General features: G+C 41.5%; 1 protein-coding gene across 3 annotated transcripts in view; it reads left to right on the top strand.

Annotated features, from left to right (window-relative positions):
* The window catches only part of LOC119039416 (kalirin), a 571768-nt gene that overhangs the window by 371226 nt on the left and 187606 nt on the right, over positions 1–12936 (top strand). The gene's annotated exons all lie outside the window — the stretch shown is intronic.

Here is a 12936-nt window from a genome sequence, read left to right as displayed (position 1 = left end):
ATCAACCCAGACTTGAAGAAGAAACCCCTGGGACTGTACCTCTTAGTTCATTGCCAAGGCCCCTTATATCTTCCTGATTTCCCAATCTGGACCTTTGCCCAAGCCATTCTTTGGCCTAGCAGCTTCCTTCTTTCCCTTTCCATTTTAGATTCTTTAAAGTTGGCTCAAAAATGTGCCTCCTGAAAACTTCTTCAGGCGTATCCATCTTACCTGACCTCTCTGTGACCTGCTGTGCCCTCAGCATTACATCACCACTTTGTGCTACTGTCACAGTGCATTTCTTTCTACTCCTTGGAGAAGGAACTGCTTGACATAATTCAGTTTCATGCAGAACCAAGACTTAACCCTAAGCACTTTGTGCTGAAACTTTTCAAATTTAGTTTGTATGGATAGTAAACTTTCTGAAATGCAGTTTAAATTTCCCATGCCTGTATACAGAGTCGTTTGGACACAAGTCACCCCTTTCTTCTGATGTCTCGGGGTGCATGGCAGTGTTCACTGATTCCAGTCAGGAGTAGGGAGGACACCTCCAGGGCCACTGCAGAGGCAAAGGCTTTCCTTTTCTCTTCACTGAGGGTCCCTCCCAACACAGCGGTGTCCTTGCAGGGCTTGCCTGCATTCAAGGGGGACTGACGAGGGAAAACAGCCCCTAGAGCAGCGTGTGTCACTCTCTGCTGGCCCCGGATCGTTCTGTGGCTAAGAGCCATCTTTCTCTCGAGCCATGATGATGGTGATGAATTGAATGGTGTACCTGGGGAAGGTGAGATCTAAGCAACCTAGGCTGTCTAAGGCCACTGAGACCTCAGTCCTAGAGCAGACCAGTGAGACTGAGAGAAGGAGGCTGACTCTCCTTGAACTACACATCTCCTATCACCCCTTTCCTTTGTACATCAGTCCATCTTTATTTTGTTGATTTTTATTTAAAGGGTCCTAAGCATTCCAGTCCAGGTCAGCTTGTCAGTTTGGTACACAGAAGCAAACAAGGAGCGGCCCCGCCTGTCACTCTGCTGCCGTCAGCTCCATGCTGTGGGCATGAGCACTTTGATATTTAGGTGATGCTGAGAGGGAAGCCTTTCCAGCAAACCACACAGCCCACTGCAGACAGAGGCTTTTGGGTGTTGTCCAAGAGCCTGTCTCACTTTTAAGAATTTTCAAATTTAACATGTTCTTTACTTCTGACTGCTGCCCAAAACTACTCAGGGTCATGGTTGATGGACTTGTGCCTAGGGAGAAGGATTTTTAGGATTTCAGGGGTAATTATTTTTTTTAACCAGAGTTGTTTTACATTTATATGTCACACCAAAATGACGTTTCTTCTAAGCTATGCTAAGCAATGTCATAAAGTTCAAACTGAGAAAGGTGAAATGCCTGACTCGGGTGACATACGTGTTATGTATTTTGATTGTATATTTTACTGTGGTTGGTCAAGCATCAGTTGTCTTCGAGAACTCAGAACTAGGAAATGCATCCATCTCTAAGCTAAATATTGAGACATTTGTAATGAAATTTATTTGTATTTCTAAATGTACTCAATTGACAAAATATATTGGATTCTTTTGCTTTAAAATTTCTTTTATTGGGTATTTTTCAGATTTTGAAAGAGATTTCTGTAGTTGTAATAACAAGTGAAACACTGCAGAGATATGTAAATAAAAATGCTGATTATCTCTGTACTCCCACTACCCAGTCTCTCTCTCTCTGTCTCAATAATCAGTTATCTTGTCCACCTTTCTTCTTACAAATATAAAAATAAGCAACCATATGTAAATATAAAAATTCTGTTTTTTTAAAATAATTTCTAAACAGTGCCCTGAATGTAATTTCTATACTTTAAACGCTTTTTTCATTCTTTCTGATTATAAAATTAAAGCATGTTCACTGTAGAACGCTTGGAAAACGAGAAAATAATGGAAAAGAAAAATCATCCCTAATATCACTCAGAGATAATTATACAGGGTCTAGCAGAAGTAACGCCTGCTTGAGTGTGGTTGGCAGGGTAATAATGTGGGTGTAGTAATTTATAGTTTTAATTTGAACATTTCATCTAAGGTGTCATATGGTGTGCTTGAATGTGATACTGTTATGTTACAGAATTACATGCTTATGATTTTGTAATAAAAAGAGGTGTTATTTGTGCCAGGCCCTGTATATAAACCATTGATATTTATTGGCAAATTCTCATTTTATACAGCAGAATGCAAAGTGAAATAAGCCAGGTGGTGAGAGACAAATACCATATGATCTCACCTTTAACTGGAACATAATCAGCAAAAGAAAAAAGCAAACAAAATATAACCAGAGTCATTGAAATTAAGAACAATCTAACAATAGCCAGAGGGGAGGGCGGAGGGGACTGTGGACAGAAGGATTTTTAGGATCTACTATAAAGGACACATGGACAAAACCAAAGGGGAGGGTGGAAGCAAAGGAGGGAGGTGGGTTTGGGGGGAGGGAGAAAATACAGACAACTGTACTTGAACAACAATAAAATAATTTAAATTTTAAAAAAAGAATGTTTTGCTTGGGGTCAAATAAATGTGAATTCCAGATTGGCATCTGCCATTCATCAGCTCTGTGAGTTTACTCATAATCTTTCACCTTCCTAAAACTCAGTTTTCTTATCTCTAAGGTGATAGAATAGCATAATCTACAGTGTGTTGTAATATTTATAAGTGGATCCAAAACCAACAGCCATCATTATCACTAGTAGGATTTTTTTGTCCATCGATCAATCAATAGAATCAGAGCCATAGTTCGGTTTATCCTGGGGGTGTGCCTGGGCATCACTTTTCCTCTCAAGCTTCTCTGTCTACCCTCTCATCCTGTCCTACGAGAACCACAGATTAGACGATTCCTTAAGGCTTATGCCGTCTGAAGGATTATCAGGAATTCGATGCAGCTGAGGAAGTCGAATAGCCTCCTTCACCGGCTTCCTCTGCAGTGCTAGCTAGGGTCTAAAGCAGTGGAAGGCAGTTTCACCCCCGGGATACATATGACAATGTCTGGGGACATTTTAGGTTATTACATCTTGGGAGGGGGTTGCTGTTGACATCCTGTGAGTAAAAGCCAGGAGTGCTGCTGAACAACCTACAGTACACAGGACAGCCCTGTATCGATTTCCTAAGGACTCCTGTGACAAAGCATCAGAGGCTGGGAGGCTGAAAACAGCAGAAATGTATTGTCTCAGTGCTGGATGATGCTCGTGTGAGATCTAGAAGTTAGTTCCTTCTGAGGGCTGTGGGCAATAATCTGTTCCAGACGTCCCATTGTTTGCTGGCAATCTTTGACATCCCTTTGAGTTACTCTAATCTCGGCCTTTATGTTACATGCTGCTCTCTCTGCATCTATATCCTCACATGGCCATCTTTTTATAAGGCCCTCAATCTTGTTGGATTAAGGTCCACCCTGTCTCAGTGCAACAGCATTATTTCCTAAACAGGTCACATTCGGAGGTGTTGGGGGTTAAAACTTCAACATATCTTTTCAAAGAGTCAGAATTCAACCCATAACAGCTCCTAAACAAAGGATTATTCAGCCCAAAATATTAAACCCTGGTCCACAAAAATCTGTGGATCAAACCCCGGGCAGTTAGCTAAGATAAGAACGGTGCAGGCAGGAAGAGTCCAGGGTCTTCGAAGATGAACCTTGAGCAGGGACACTGTCAGCAAGGAGGGTCAGTGACCTCGGTTCTTAGGCCAGAGGGGCCAGGCTCCCCACGGGCCTGTCTAGTCATGGGCAGCCCTGGGCCTACGGGCTGACTCAATATGACTCAAAAAGATGAAAGGACTTGAGGAGCACTGTGTTGACAGGGGCAGAAGCAAAAGTGTAGGCCAGACCTCTGTTCACCTTAGCAGAGGTGAACAATCATCTGACCCACCATTTCCCTGTTTGTCCCCATTCAGGGGTAAAACAGAGAAAAAAATAAATGTACAAGCCCCAAAGTTTTCAGCGGTATTTTCAAGCCAACTGTCTTGTCTCTCTAAAGCCCCACCTCTCCTTCTCTCGCCCACTGCCTCCCACTGACAGCCAAACATAGAATATAGAAAACAGGGAAAACAGCAACACCACGGAGTGACATCTTTGGGGAGAGAACATTGCTTTGGGTGTGTTTCCCCCCATGTCTCTTGAATTGCCAAACCCTGCAGCAGGTGTCCTTGTTCATCTTGGTTCCATGGGGATTCTGTCTCACCAACTGCTCGTTTCTTTGGCTTTGAGAATTCCACATGAGAATGAACTTCTGCAGGGCCAGGGTGAGGGGTCAATCCATGTGCCCCTGTCTCAACACTTAGGTCTATTTTCTTCACTTTGAAAATATTTTTGTGCACACACTGGTACTGTGGTTGTGGTTACATGTTCATTATTCTGTCAGTTTGAACAGAATGAGGGGAAGGAGGCAGGGGGAAGGGGGGCCAGAGTGGAGACTGTGATATCAAATTCCCAGAGTGGTGCCTTGCTTCCCCGAAGCAGTATGGATGCCAGTTGGCTGCTTCTGGGGCTTGCTCAATGAGAAGATTAAAAGCTTCCCTCCGCAGGCTTCAGCGCTTTCTGTCTGCATGGCACTCTCCTGGTTGTCTCAGAAATAAATGACACAGCTTTGGGCAACCTCTGGCTTCCAGCCTGCTTCCTGTCTGCATCAGCTTCCAATTTGTGTTTGAGTCTAAGCACCAGTCCTAGCCCTCCAAGATCTGATTGATGGTCCATCTCTGCCTTCAGCTGCTCTCCATGCCCCTTCCTTGCTTTGTGTCTCAGTCCCCTAGGGATGGCCACATTTTCTGGAACCTGGCTGGTCCTTTCTTAGAAGCTGGACCTTGTGTCTTCTGTCAAATCATACTTTATAACCTATGTCGTCAGCCTTTAGGATTGACCCTGCTTTTTGGTCCAGAAACAAAGTGTTCCTATGCCATCACTGTTACTGTAGTAAATAGATAACATGCTGACAGTTGATTCTCGTTATTGATTTTGCTCACTTGACTGCAAGTGACTAGGTATTCAGCTTCCAGCCTGTAGCTGAGAGGAAATACATTGACCTTCCTGTACTGAAGAGGTGTAGGTAGTGTGGACTAGAAGGAAAGGAAAGGAATCAGCAAAAGAGAGGACACCCTAGAAAAGAATAACTGCTCTTTTCATCATTCCTAGGTCTGCGTATATTCTTAAACACATGAAACTTAGGCTGTAGGGAAATAAAACTTAAAATTATGGAGTTCTGAAAATGTACCATTTATTAGTAATTGGGAAAGGTGCCGCAGCATTTTAGATGTAGAGAGGAAGGTGCTCTCTGCCAAGTAGACATGTGTATGAGAATGGGACGGGGTGATGACCACATGTGCCAGTGTGGTAAAGCTGGCTTTCAGATTCCCAGAAAGAATGTGGGCACCAAAACTACTTGTGCTGGGAGGTATCGGCATCTGCAGTAATTATTTTTGGTAACAGTCTCAATTAGTAGACCAAAGATTTGCAGTCTCCAATGTAAAGAGTATCTGATTAGGACTACTCTGTAGACACTCCTTGTTTGGACATACCAATTGCCCTACCAGAGGCAAATGTTGTTTGTTCTCTTAGTCAGGAAACCTAAGAAGATGTCCTTCCAGCATATGTAATGTGGTGGGTTAACCCAACACTGGTGCCAACTGATTTCCTCCTTTCCCTGCTACTGCTTTTCACCCAGGACCACTGTGTCATTGCTGGAGTCCACCCCGTCCTCCCCTGCAAGAGCCAGCAGACAGGGGACATGTGTGTGCCTGGTGCTCCCAGATGAAAACTGAAAGATGTTTTCCTATGTCACCCTGTTTATAAATTTGGTTGATTGTACCTGATGTGCTATATCAGTATTATATTTTAAAAATATTACGTGCTCAACTAAATTTCTTTTCTTTACCCTGGGAATCTAACTCCCATTCACATGGAAAATACATTCTCAGCACTAAGTAAGAGGCTTACAAAGGAACTTTTGAGTCACTACTGATTCTTAAACTGGGAACTACCCACAACAGGAGATAAGATAAAGATCCACTGTCAAGCCTTGCTGCTGACAAGATGCTGGGCTGCAGTTTTTTGGTTGAGTGCCCATTGACAGGAGAGCACTTTACATACCAGGTCCAATGATGAGTAGTTAAGGGAGAAAAGGTGAGTACGATAGGACTCTCCTGCAAGAAGAATACGTTTCCCTCGAAATAAAGTCAACACACACTCATTGGAAGTGTGCTACAAAACAAAAAATATGGCGGCAGCAAATGACAATTACAATGTCATAATTTAGAAATCAAAGGCGTAAGAGTGAATATAATGCAAAGTAACAGAAAAGCAGAGGAGATGGAAATTGTACATTGAGTCTTAGAGAATTACATGGTTCTTTCCGTAGACGGTGCCTGCAGTTTACAGAGACACGGTCTGCCGTGTCAAGCTATGTAACATTCTTTGAACATGTTACTTTGCCTCTCAGAGCCTCAGTTTTCTCATTTGTACAATGAAATTAATAATGCCTATCTTATGATTGATCCCCAAGCTTAGAGGCACTGTATTTAAAGGGCCCAACACAAAGTCCAGTGCACTGTCGACATCTGGTAAACTGGTACCGCCTCTGTGACCAGTGTGTTAGTTTTTAACTCTTTGGGGATTTCCAAGAAATTTTTACTATTGATTTATAATTTAATTACAGTATGATCACAGGAAGTATTTTGTGTGACTCATATCCTTTTAAATTTGTTAAGGCTTGTTTCATAGCACAGAATATGGTTTATTTTGGTAAATGTTCTATGAGCATTTGAAAAAATGTGTATTTTGCTGTTGTGGGTGTAGTGTTGTGTAAATGTCAATAGGTTACATTGATTGAGAGAGTTTTTTTTTTTAAACTTTAATTATTTAAATAAAGAGGGGAAGGGAGGGAGAAAGAGAAACATTGATGTGAGAGAGAAACATCAATCAGTTGCCTCTTGTATGCTCCCCAACCAGGACCGGACCCTCAGCCTAGGAATGTGCCTTGACCAGGAATCAAACCGGTGACCTTTTGCTTTGTGGGATAATGTCCAACCAAATGAGCCACACTGGTCAAGGCTGATTGAGAGTTTTTAAATCTCCTATATCCTTACTAATATCTTGTGTACTGGTTCAATTAATTTTTGAGAGGGGGCATTAAATCTTTGACTGAAATGTGGATTTTTGTATTTCTCCTTGCAAGTTTATGAGTTTTTGCTTCATGTGTCTTGAAGCTTTGTTATTAGGTTCATAAATGTTTAGGATTATTATATCCTCTTGATGAATTGACCCCTTCATTATTATAAAATGACCTTATTTTTCCCTGGTAATATTTTTTTCTGGAATCTGCCACGTCTCATATTAATATAGCTACCCCTGCTTTATTTTGATTAGTGTCGTCATACTATATTTTATCTAACATTTTACTTTTAACCTATTTGTGTCTTTATATTTGAAGTGCATTCCTTGTAGACAGCATACAATTGGGACTTGACTTTTTTTTTTTTTTTTACAATATGACAATCTCTTTTTTGTGGTTTTTAGACAGTTGACATTTAATTAGATTATAGATATGTTTAGGTTTAAGTCTATCATCTTGGGTTTTTTTTCCCTACGTGTTTCATGCATTCTTTGTTTTTTCTCTTTTTCTTCCTTTTTTGGATGAATTTAATATTTTTATGATTTCATTGTATCTCCTTTGTTGGTTTATTGGCTGTAATTCTTTGTTACTTTAATGGTGGCTTTAAGGTTTATAGACTGTATCTTTCATTTATCCCAGTTTACCAAGTTACATTATGCTGCTTCCCATGTAGCATAAGAACTTGACGACAGCATACTTCTATTTCCTTCTTCCTGGCTTTTCTGCTATTGTTGTCCTAGGTTTTATTGACATGTGCTATAAACCCTACACTATGTTATTATTTTTGTTTAAACATTCAACTATCTTTAAATATATTTAAATAATAAGGAAAAAATCTTACAGATTTACCCATATAGTTAGAATGTTCAGTGATTTTCATTTTTGTATGTGGGTCCACATTTCAAGAAAAATGTTAACATTTTTCTTTTTCTTGATGGACTTCTTATAACATTTCTTGTCATTCAGTTCTGCTGGTTAACAATTCTTCTTCTAGCTTGTATGTGCCTTGACATGTCTTTACTTCGTGTTTCTTTTTGAAAAATTTTTGTGCCAGGCATAGAAGTCTGGGTTGAGAATTTTTATTGTTGTTTCTTTTCTTTAAAGATGTTGTTTCACTCTTTTCTTGTTTGCGTTGTGTCTGATGAGAAGTCTGCTGTCACCTTTATCTTTGTTCCCTTGTGTATAGCATTCCGTTTTTCCTTTGGTCACTTCTTCCTTTTCTCACTTGATTTAATTAGATTTTCATGGGCCTTGCTGTTTCTTGTGTTTCTTGTGATGAGGGTTTGCTGACCTTCTGTCATTTGGATCTGTGGATTTGTAGTTTCATTAAGCTTAGAAGCTTTTTGGTAATTTTCTTTCACTTCCCTTCCCCTCCTTTAGGGATTTTAATTCATGTGTATTATGTAGGCTGCTTAAAGTTGTCACACAGTTCACTGATGCTTCACTTTATGAAATGTTCTCTCAGAATTTTATTTTGAATAGTTTCTATTGCTATGGTCTCAGGTTCAGTAATTTTTTCTTCTGTTATGTCTAACCTGCTGTTAATACCATCCACTATATTTTTAATCTCTTGAAGTTCAAAATCTTTTTTTATGTCTTTTATTTCTCCACTTTTTGGAGAAAATTGGGGGAAGGAATCATTCCCCCAATCCTTCCTGGTCTTCTGGTAGTCACATTCTCCAGTCCATACTGCCTCTTCTGAATAATAAGATGGACTGCCCGGCCTCCTCCTTCTGCGTCCCCAGAGCAGAGAGTCAAGAGTGCTAACTCTATATTATCAAGGAAGTCAGTTCCTGACTCTAGACTTGTTTTCATTCACTGACTCTTCCACCCCCTGCCTTTAAAATTCCCTGCCCCTCTGTCTCAGCACAGGGAATCTAAAAGCATACCTGTGTTGTTGGGATGCCTGTGTTTGTAGAGACAAGTTATTCTAGTATATTCTGCTTTTTTCATGAAGAAAAAGCAAAAAACAAATGGGCCGAGGCTGCACCAGGGAGAATGAAAGGTAGATTCTAGGGCGTTTTACCTGGTTTACACAGGGAAGGAGGCTGGGGAGTGAGGAGCAGAAGCTGCAGCCCAAATCTCTGACTCAGGCTCTGGCTCCCGCAGGCCCTGCTTGAAAGTCTCAAGGGCAGAGGGATTGATATCCTAGCACTCATAATCCACTTTTGGCACATCAGTTGGGAAATATTAATAAGGGGTCGAGTCCAAGGCAGAGGCCAAGAAGCTGGGAAACCAAAGAATGCCTAGGAACTACATTCATAGTGGAGGTCAAACTCTGGCCCTGGAGCAGAAACTATTGTTAATTTTGTTAGAAGGTGAACTGAAGGCTGTTGTGATTTCTGCCCCAATTTGGAGTGATGACAAGTATCAGTGTAGTGCTCGGATGCTACTCTTGGTGATATTCCCTAAGCCTGTTCCTGTTTCAGGACTGTGCCAGGAAGTGGGAGAAACCAGAACACGATTTCCAGTGTGTAAGGGCTCGTGCCAGATATTTGGTGAAGGTCAATGACTGAATATTAGGATTGGTTGGGATTGATGTAGTCTATAATTGATGTAGTCTTTAGTATTCATGGAGCACTTACTTGATGTTAGGCACTAAAGGAAAGAGGTAAAGGATATTTTCTGCCCCAAAGCAGGAAAGACACACAAACTTTTGCTTTGGTGTATGACAGGTAGCCTGGAAAGGGTCAAAAGAGCTCACTTTGGAAGCCCAGAGAAGCACACCTAAGCCAGCCTTGGGAGGAAAGTGGATATGAGGGTGGACTTTCTGAGGGAGTGATGCCTGTGTTCAGTCTTAAAAGGCTAGTAAGCATTGGTCAAGTAGAAAAGTAGGGGAAGGACATCCCAAACAGAAGCACAGAGGCAAGATTCAGTGCAGTGAGTTTCTGAGAGTGTAAGCAATTTCTCGCACAGGCTTTTTGTAGGGGAGCGATGTTAGTTGAAAGTGAAGGAGGAAAACAGATGTCAGATGAAGGGCCTTGCATGAAATTTTACCTCATAGGCAATGAGAAGCTACTGGACAGTTTTAAAGAGAATAGAGGTATGACTGGATCTGAATTTCAGAATCTTTTTCTGGTTATGATGGGGAGAAGGACTGGGCAGTGGGTAGAACAGGGAGCCCAGGTTTTAGTGCTGATCCCATTGCCCTCCCACTTGTCTTTGTTGTACCTTTCTTTCTATAAAAGCCATTATCTAGCTTTTCCCTTCCATATCTAATGTGATATATTGCCACTCTCCAATTTTAGTCCTATTGATTCAACTTACTCAGACATACCATGCTCGTTCCCATGTCTGAGTCTTGTTTAAAGTGCCTGTTGTGTACCGGCCACAGTGCCTGGCTTGGAGAACCACAGATGAATGAGACATGGAACCTCCCTTTCAGGAGCAGACAAACCAGTAGGGAGATGCCCCTGGTAGCACATTGTTACTATGAGCATGAAAGTGGCTATGGTGTGGGATAACTGAGTACCGTGGGTGAGAAGAGAGAGTCCTGTTTATGAGAAGCCCTCCTCCTCTGCTAAATCCTGCCCATACTCAGGCTTCTGCCTTCACTCTGTATATAGGCAGGGTAGTGTCGCTATATACTGTATCCCTCTTCTACTCAAAACCGTTTAGGTCTTCCCACGACTTTGGAGTAAAACACCTGAGCATGACATTCAAGCCCCTTCTTCATCTGAAACAATAGTGTAATGGTTTGGAGCTTGGGCCCTGAAGCTAGACAACGAGATTTTAATCTTTGTTCTGCCACTTACAAGACATATGACCTTTGGTCAGAAATTCTTGGTGCCTTAGTTTCTTTGTCTGTAAAATTGGGCTGGTGTCTCTATCAACTTGTGTTATTGCAAAGATTAAATGAGTTAATATGCATATAAGTCTCTAGAATGGTCTTTGGAATTTGAAAAAAGTGTTTAACATTTATTAGCTATTATTTTTCTCAATTTTTAGTCACTTTCTCCTTAGCATCCATGGACTTTAATCCCTAATTATCTATCATTGTCTTGCATGCCCTGTTGATGTGTTTTCATATTATTTCTCTCAATAATGATTTTATTCCCCCTGAGGCAGCATACATTGTGTGTGTATAAATATAAACTGTACTCCTGAGATATGTACAGTGTTGGGTGTGTGCTAGGGTGACTAGCCATCCCAATTTGCCCAGGACCAACAGGCTTTCTAGGATGCTAAAACCAGAAAGGTCCTGGGCAAACTGGGACAAAGTTGTCCACCTTATAAGCAGTGGGCACTTAAGTTTTGCTTTTTATTTATCTTTTGATCCCAAACTTTACTTAAAAGCAAGCTTCCTTTGGCTTTGCTATGAATTTTTATTTGTTGGCCAGAAAATATAAAATTATAACCTCTGTTTTTCTTTGGGGTTTCCTGAGATTCCCTTAAGTTTAAAGTGGAAGATCTGAGGAATTCCTGGGGGGTGGGGAGAAACATCTCTCTTCCATCAGCTCTAGGCATAGTTCCTAGAAATCGTGGACAGCCTTCCTTAAGGTGGCCCACAGCCCCAGAGGTCTTCTACAGCTTGTCATTTCCTGTCTTTCCAGGAATTTCCACAACTCTGAGTACAGCCTTCATTTGCTTTCAGGATTGACATACCCTTATATTTAACTCATTGACAAAGCCTCTTTCTTCACACAAGGATCATCTGTTTTCCCATAATCTGAAGGGCTTTTCTTCCTGTTTAGTCCTGATCCCACTCCATCTCACCTGCTTTGGGCAGTAGCTTTTCAGATAGCATGTCTTAAGGACCCCTGAGGCCACTCTTGGTAAAGTTGTGACAGACAAGTGTTTCGGCAGCCTCTGAAAGTTCCCACCCCAGTATATTAGTTTGCTAGGGCTGCATTAACAAAGTCCCACAAACTGGGTGGCTTACACAACAGAAATTTATTGTCTCACAGTTCTGGAAGCTGTAAGTCCAAGATTCAGGTGTCAGGAAAGTTGGTTCTTTCTGAGGGATATGAGGGAGAATCTGTTCCATGTCTCTTGCTTAACTTGTGGTAGTTTTTTGGCAGTCTTTGCCATTCCCCCCTTGTAGGCACATCCCCAGATCTTTGCTTTCAGCTCGACTTGGCATTCTGCCTCCTCGGGTGTGTCCTGACTCTTCACATGGCGTTCTTTTTTGTAAGGACACCAGTCATACTGAATTAGAGTCCCACCCTACAGATTGATCTTAACTAATTATACCTACAATGACTCTGTTTCCAAACAAGGTCACATTCTGAGGTACTGGGGGTTAGAACTTTAACATGTGAGTTTGGAGGACATGCAGTTCAACCTTCAACACCCAGGTGTCTTCGGGTGAGACCAAAAAACTCCGTGGAGTCTGGAGGCCTCTTTTCCATGAGCAAAGTAAAGCACCACACAGTCAGTCATTGCTTGTAAACCCATTTCAGTTCTTCGTTCACTTTGGGTTTGATACTGGCTGTTTCAGCAGAAACAGCATCACCCATAACCACTTGTTCACCACTCTCTAGGGCATTTTGTGACTGTAGGAATGGTTAAGAGGTATGTGCAACTGATTCATTAGCTCTAAATTGGTGAATATTAGATCTTTTTTTAAAAGTGAAGCCTGCCAAGGAAAAATTGTGTCCATGGCATACATGCAATAACTGTTACATCCTGATGAATAAGAACTATAAGTTGGTTGACTTGTAAAATGCTCTGGAGAATACCACGGAAGGTACAGACAGGGGTTGGAGGGGTATGTGTGAAAGTGCATGTACGTGCAGTAGCTCATAACAAGAATCACCAGACTCCTCCCCAGCCTTGCTGTGGGGAGTAAGCCTTCCTTGGGCATACAAGGAATAGCCTGCATA

The sequence above is a fragment of the Artibeus jamaicensis genome, unplaced genomic scaffold, assembly GCF_021234435.1.
Source record: "Artibeus jamaicensis isolate MK-2021 breed Jamaican fruit bat unplaced genomic scaffold, CSHL_Jam_final contig_793, whole genome shotgun sequence".
NCBI lineage: Eukaryota > Metazoa > Chordata > Mammalia > Chiroptera > Phyllostomidae > Artibeus > Artibeus jamaicensis.
This window is presented reverse-complemented; position numbering and strand designations above follow the sequence as displayed.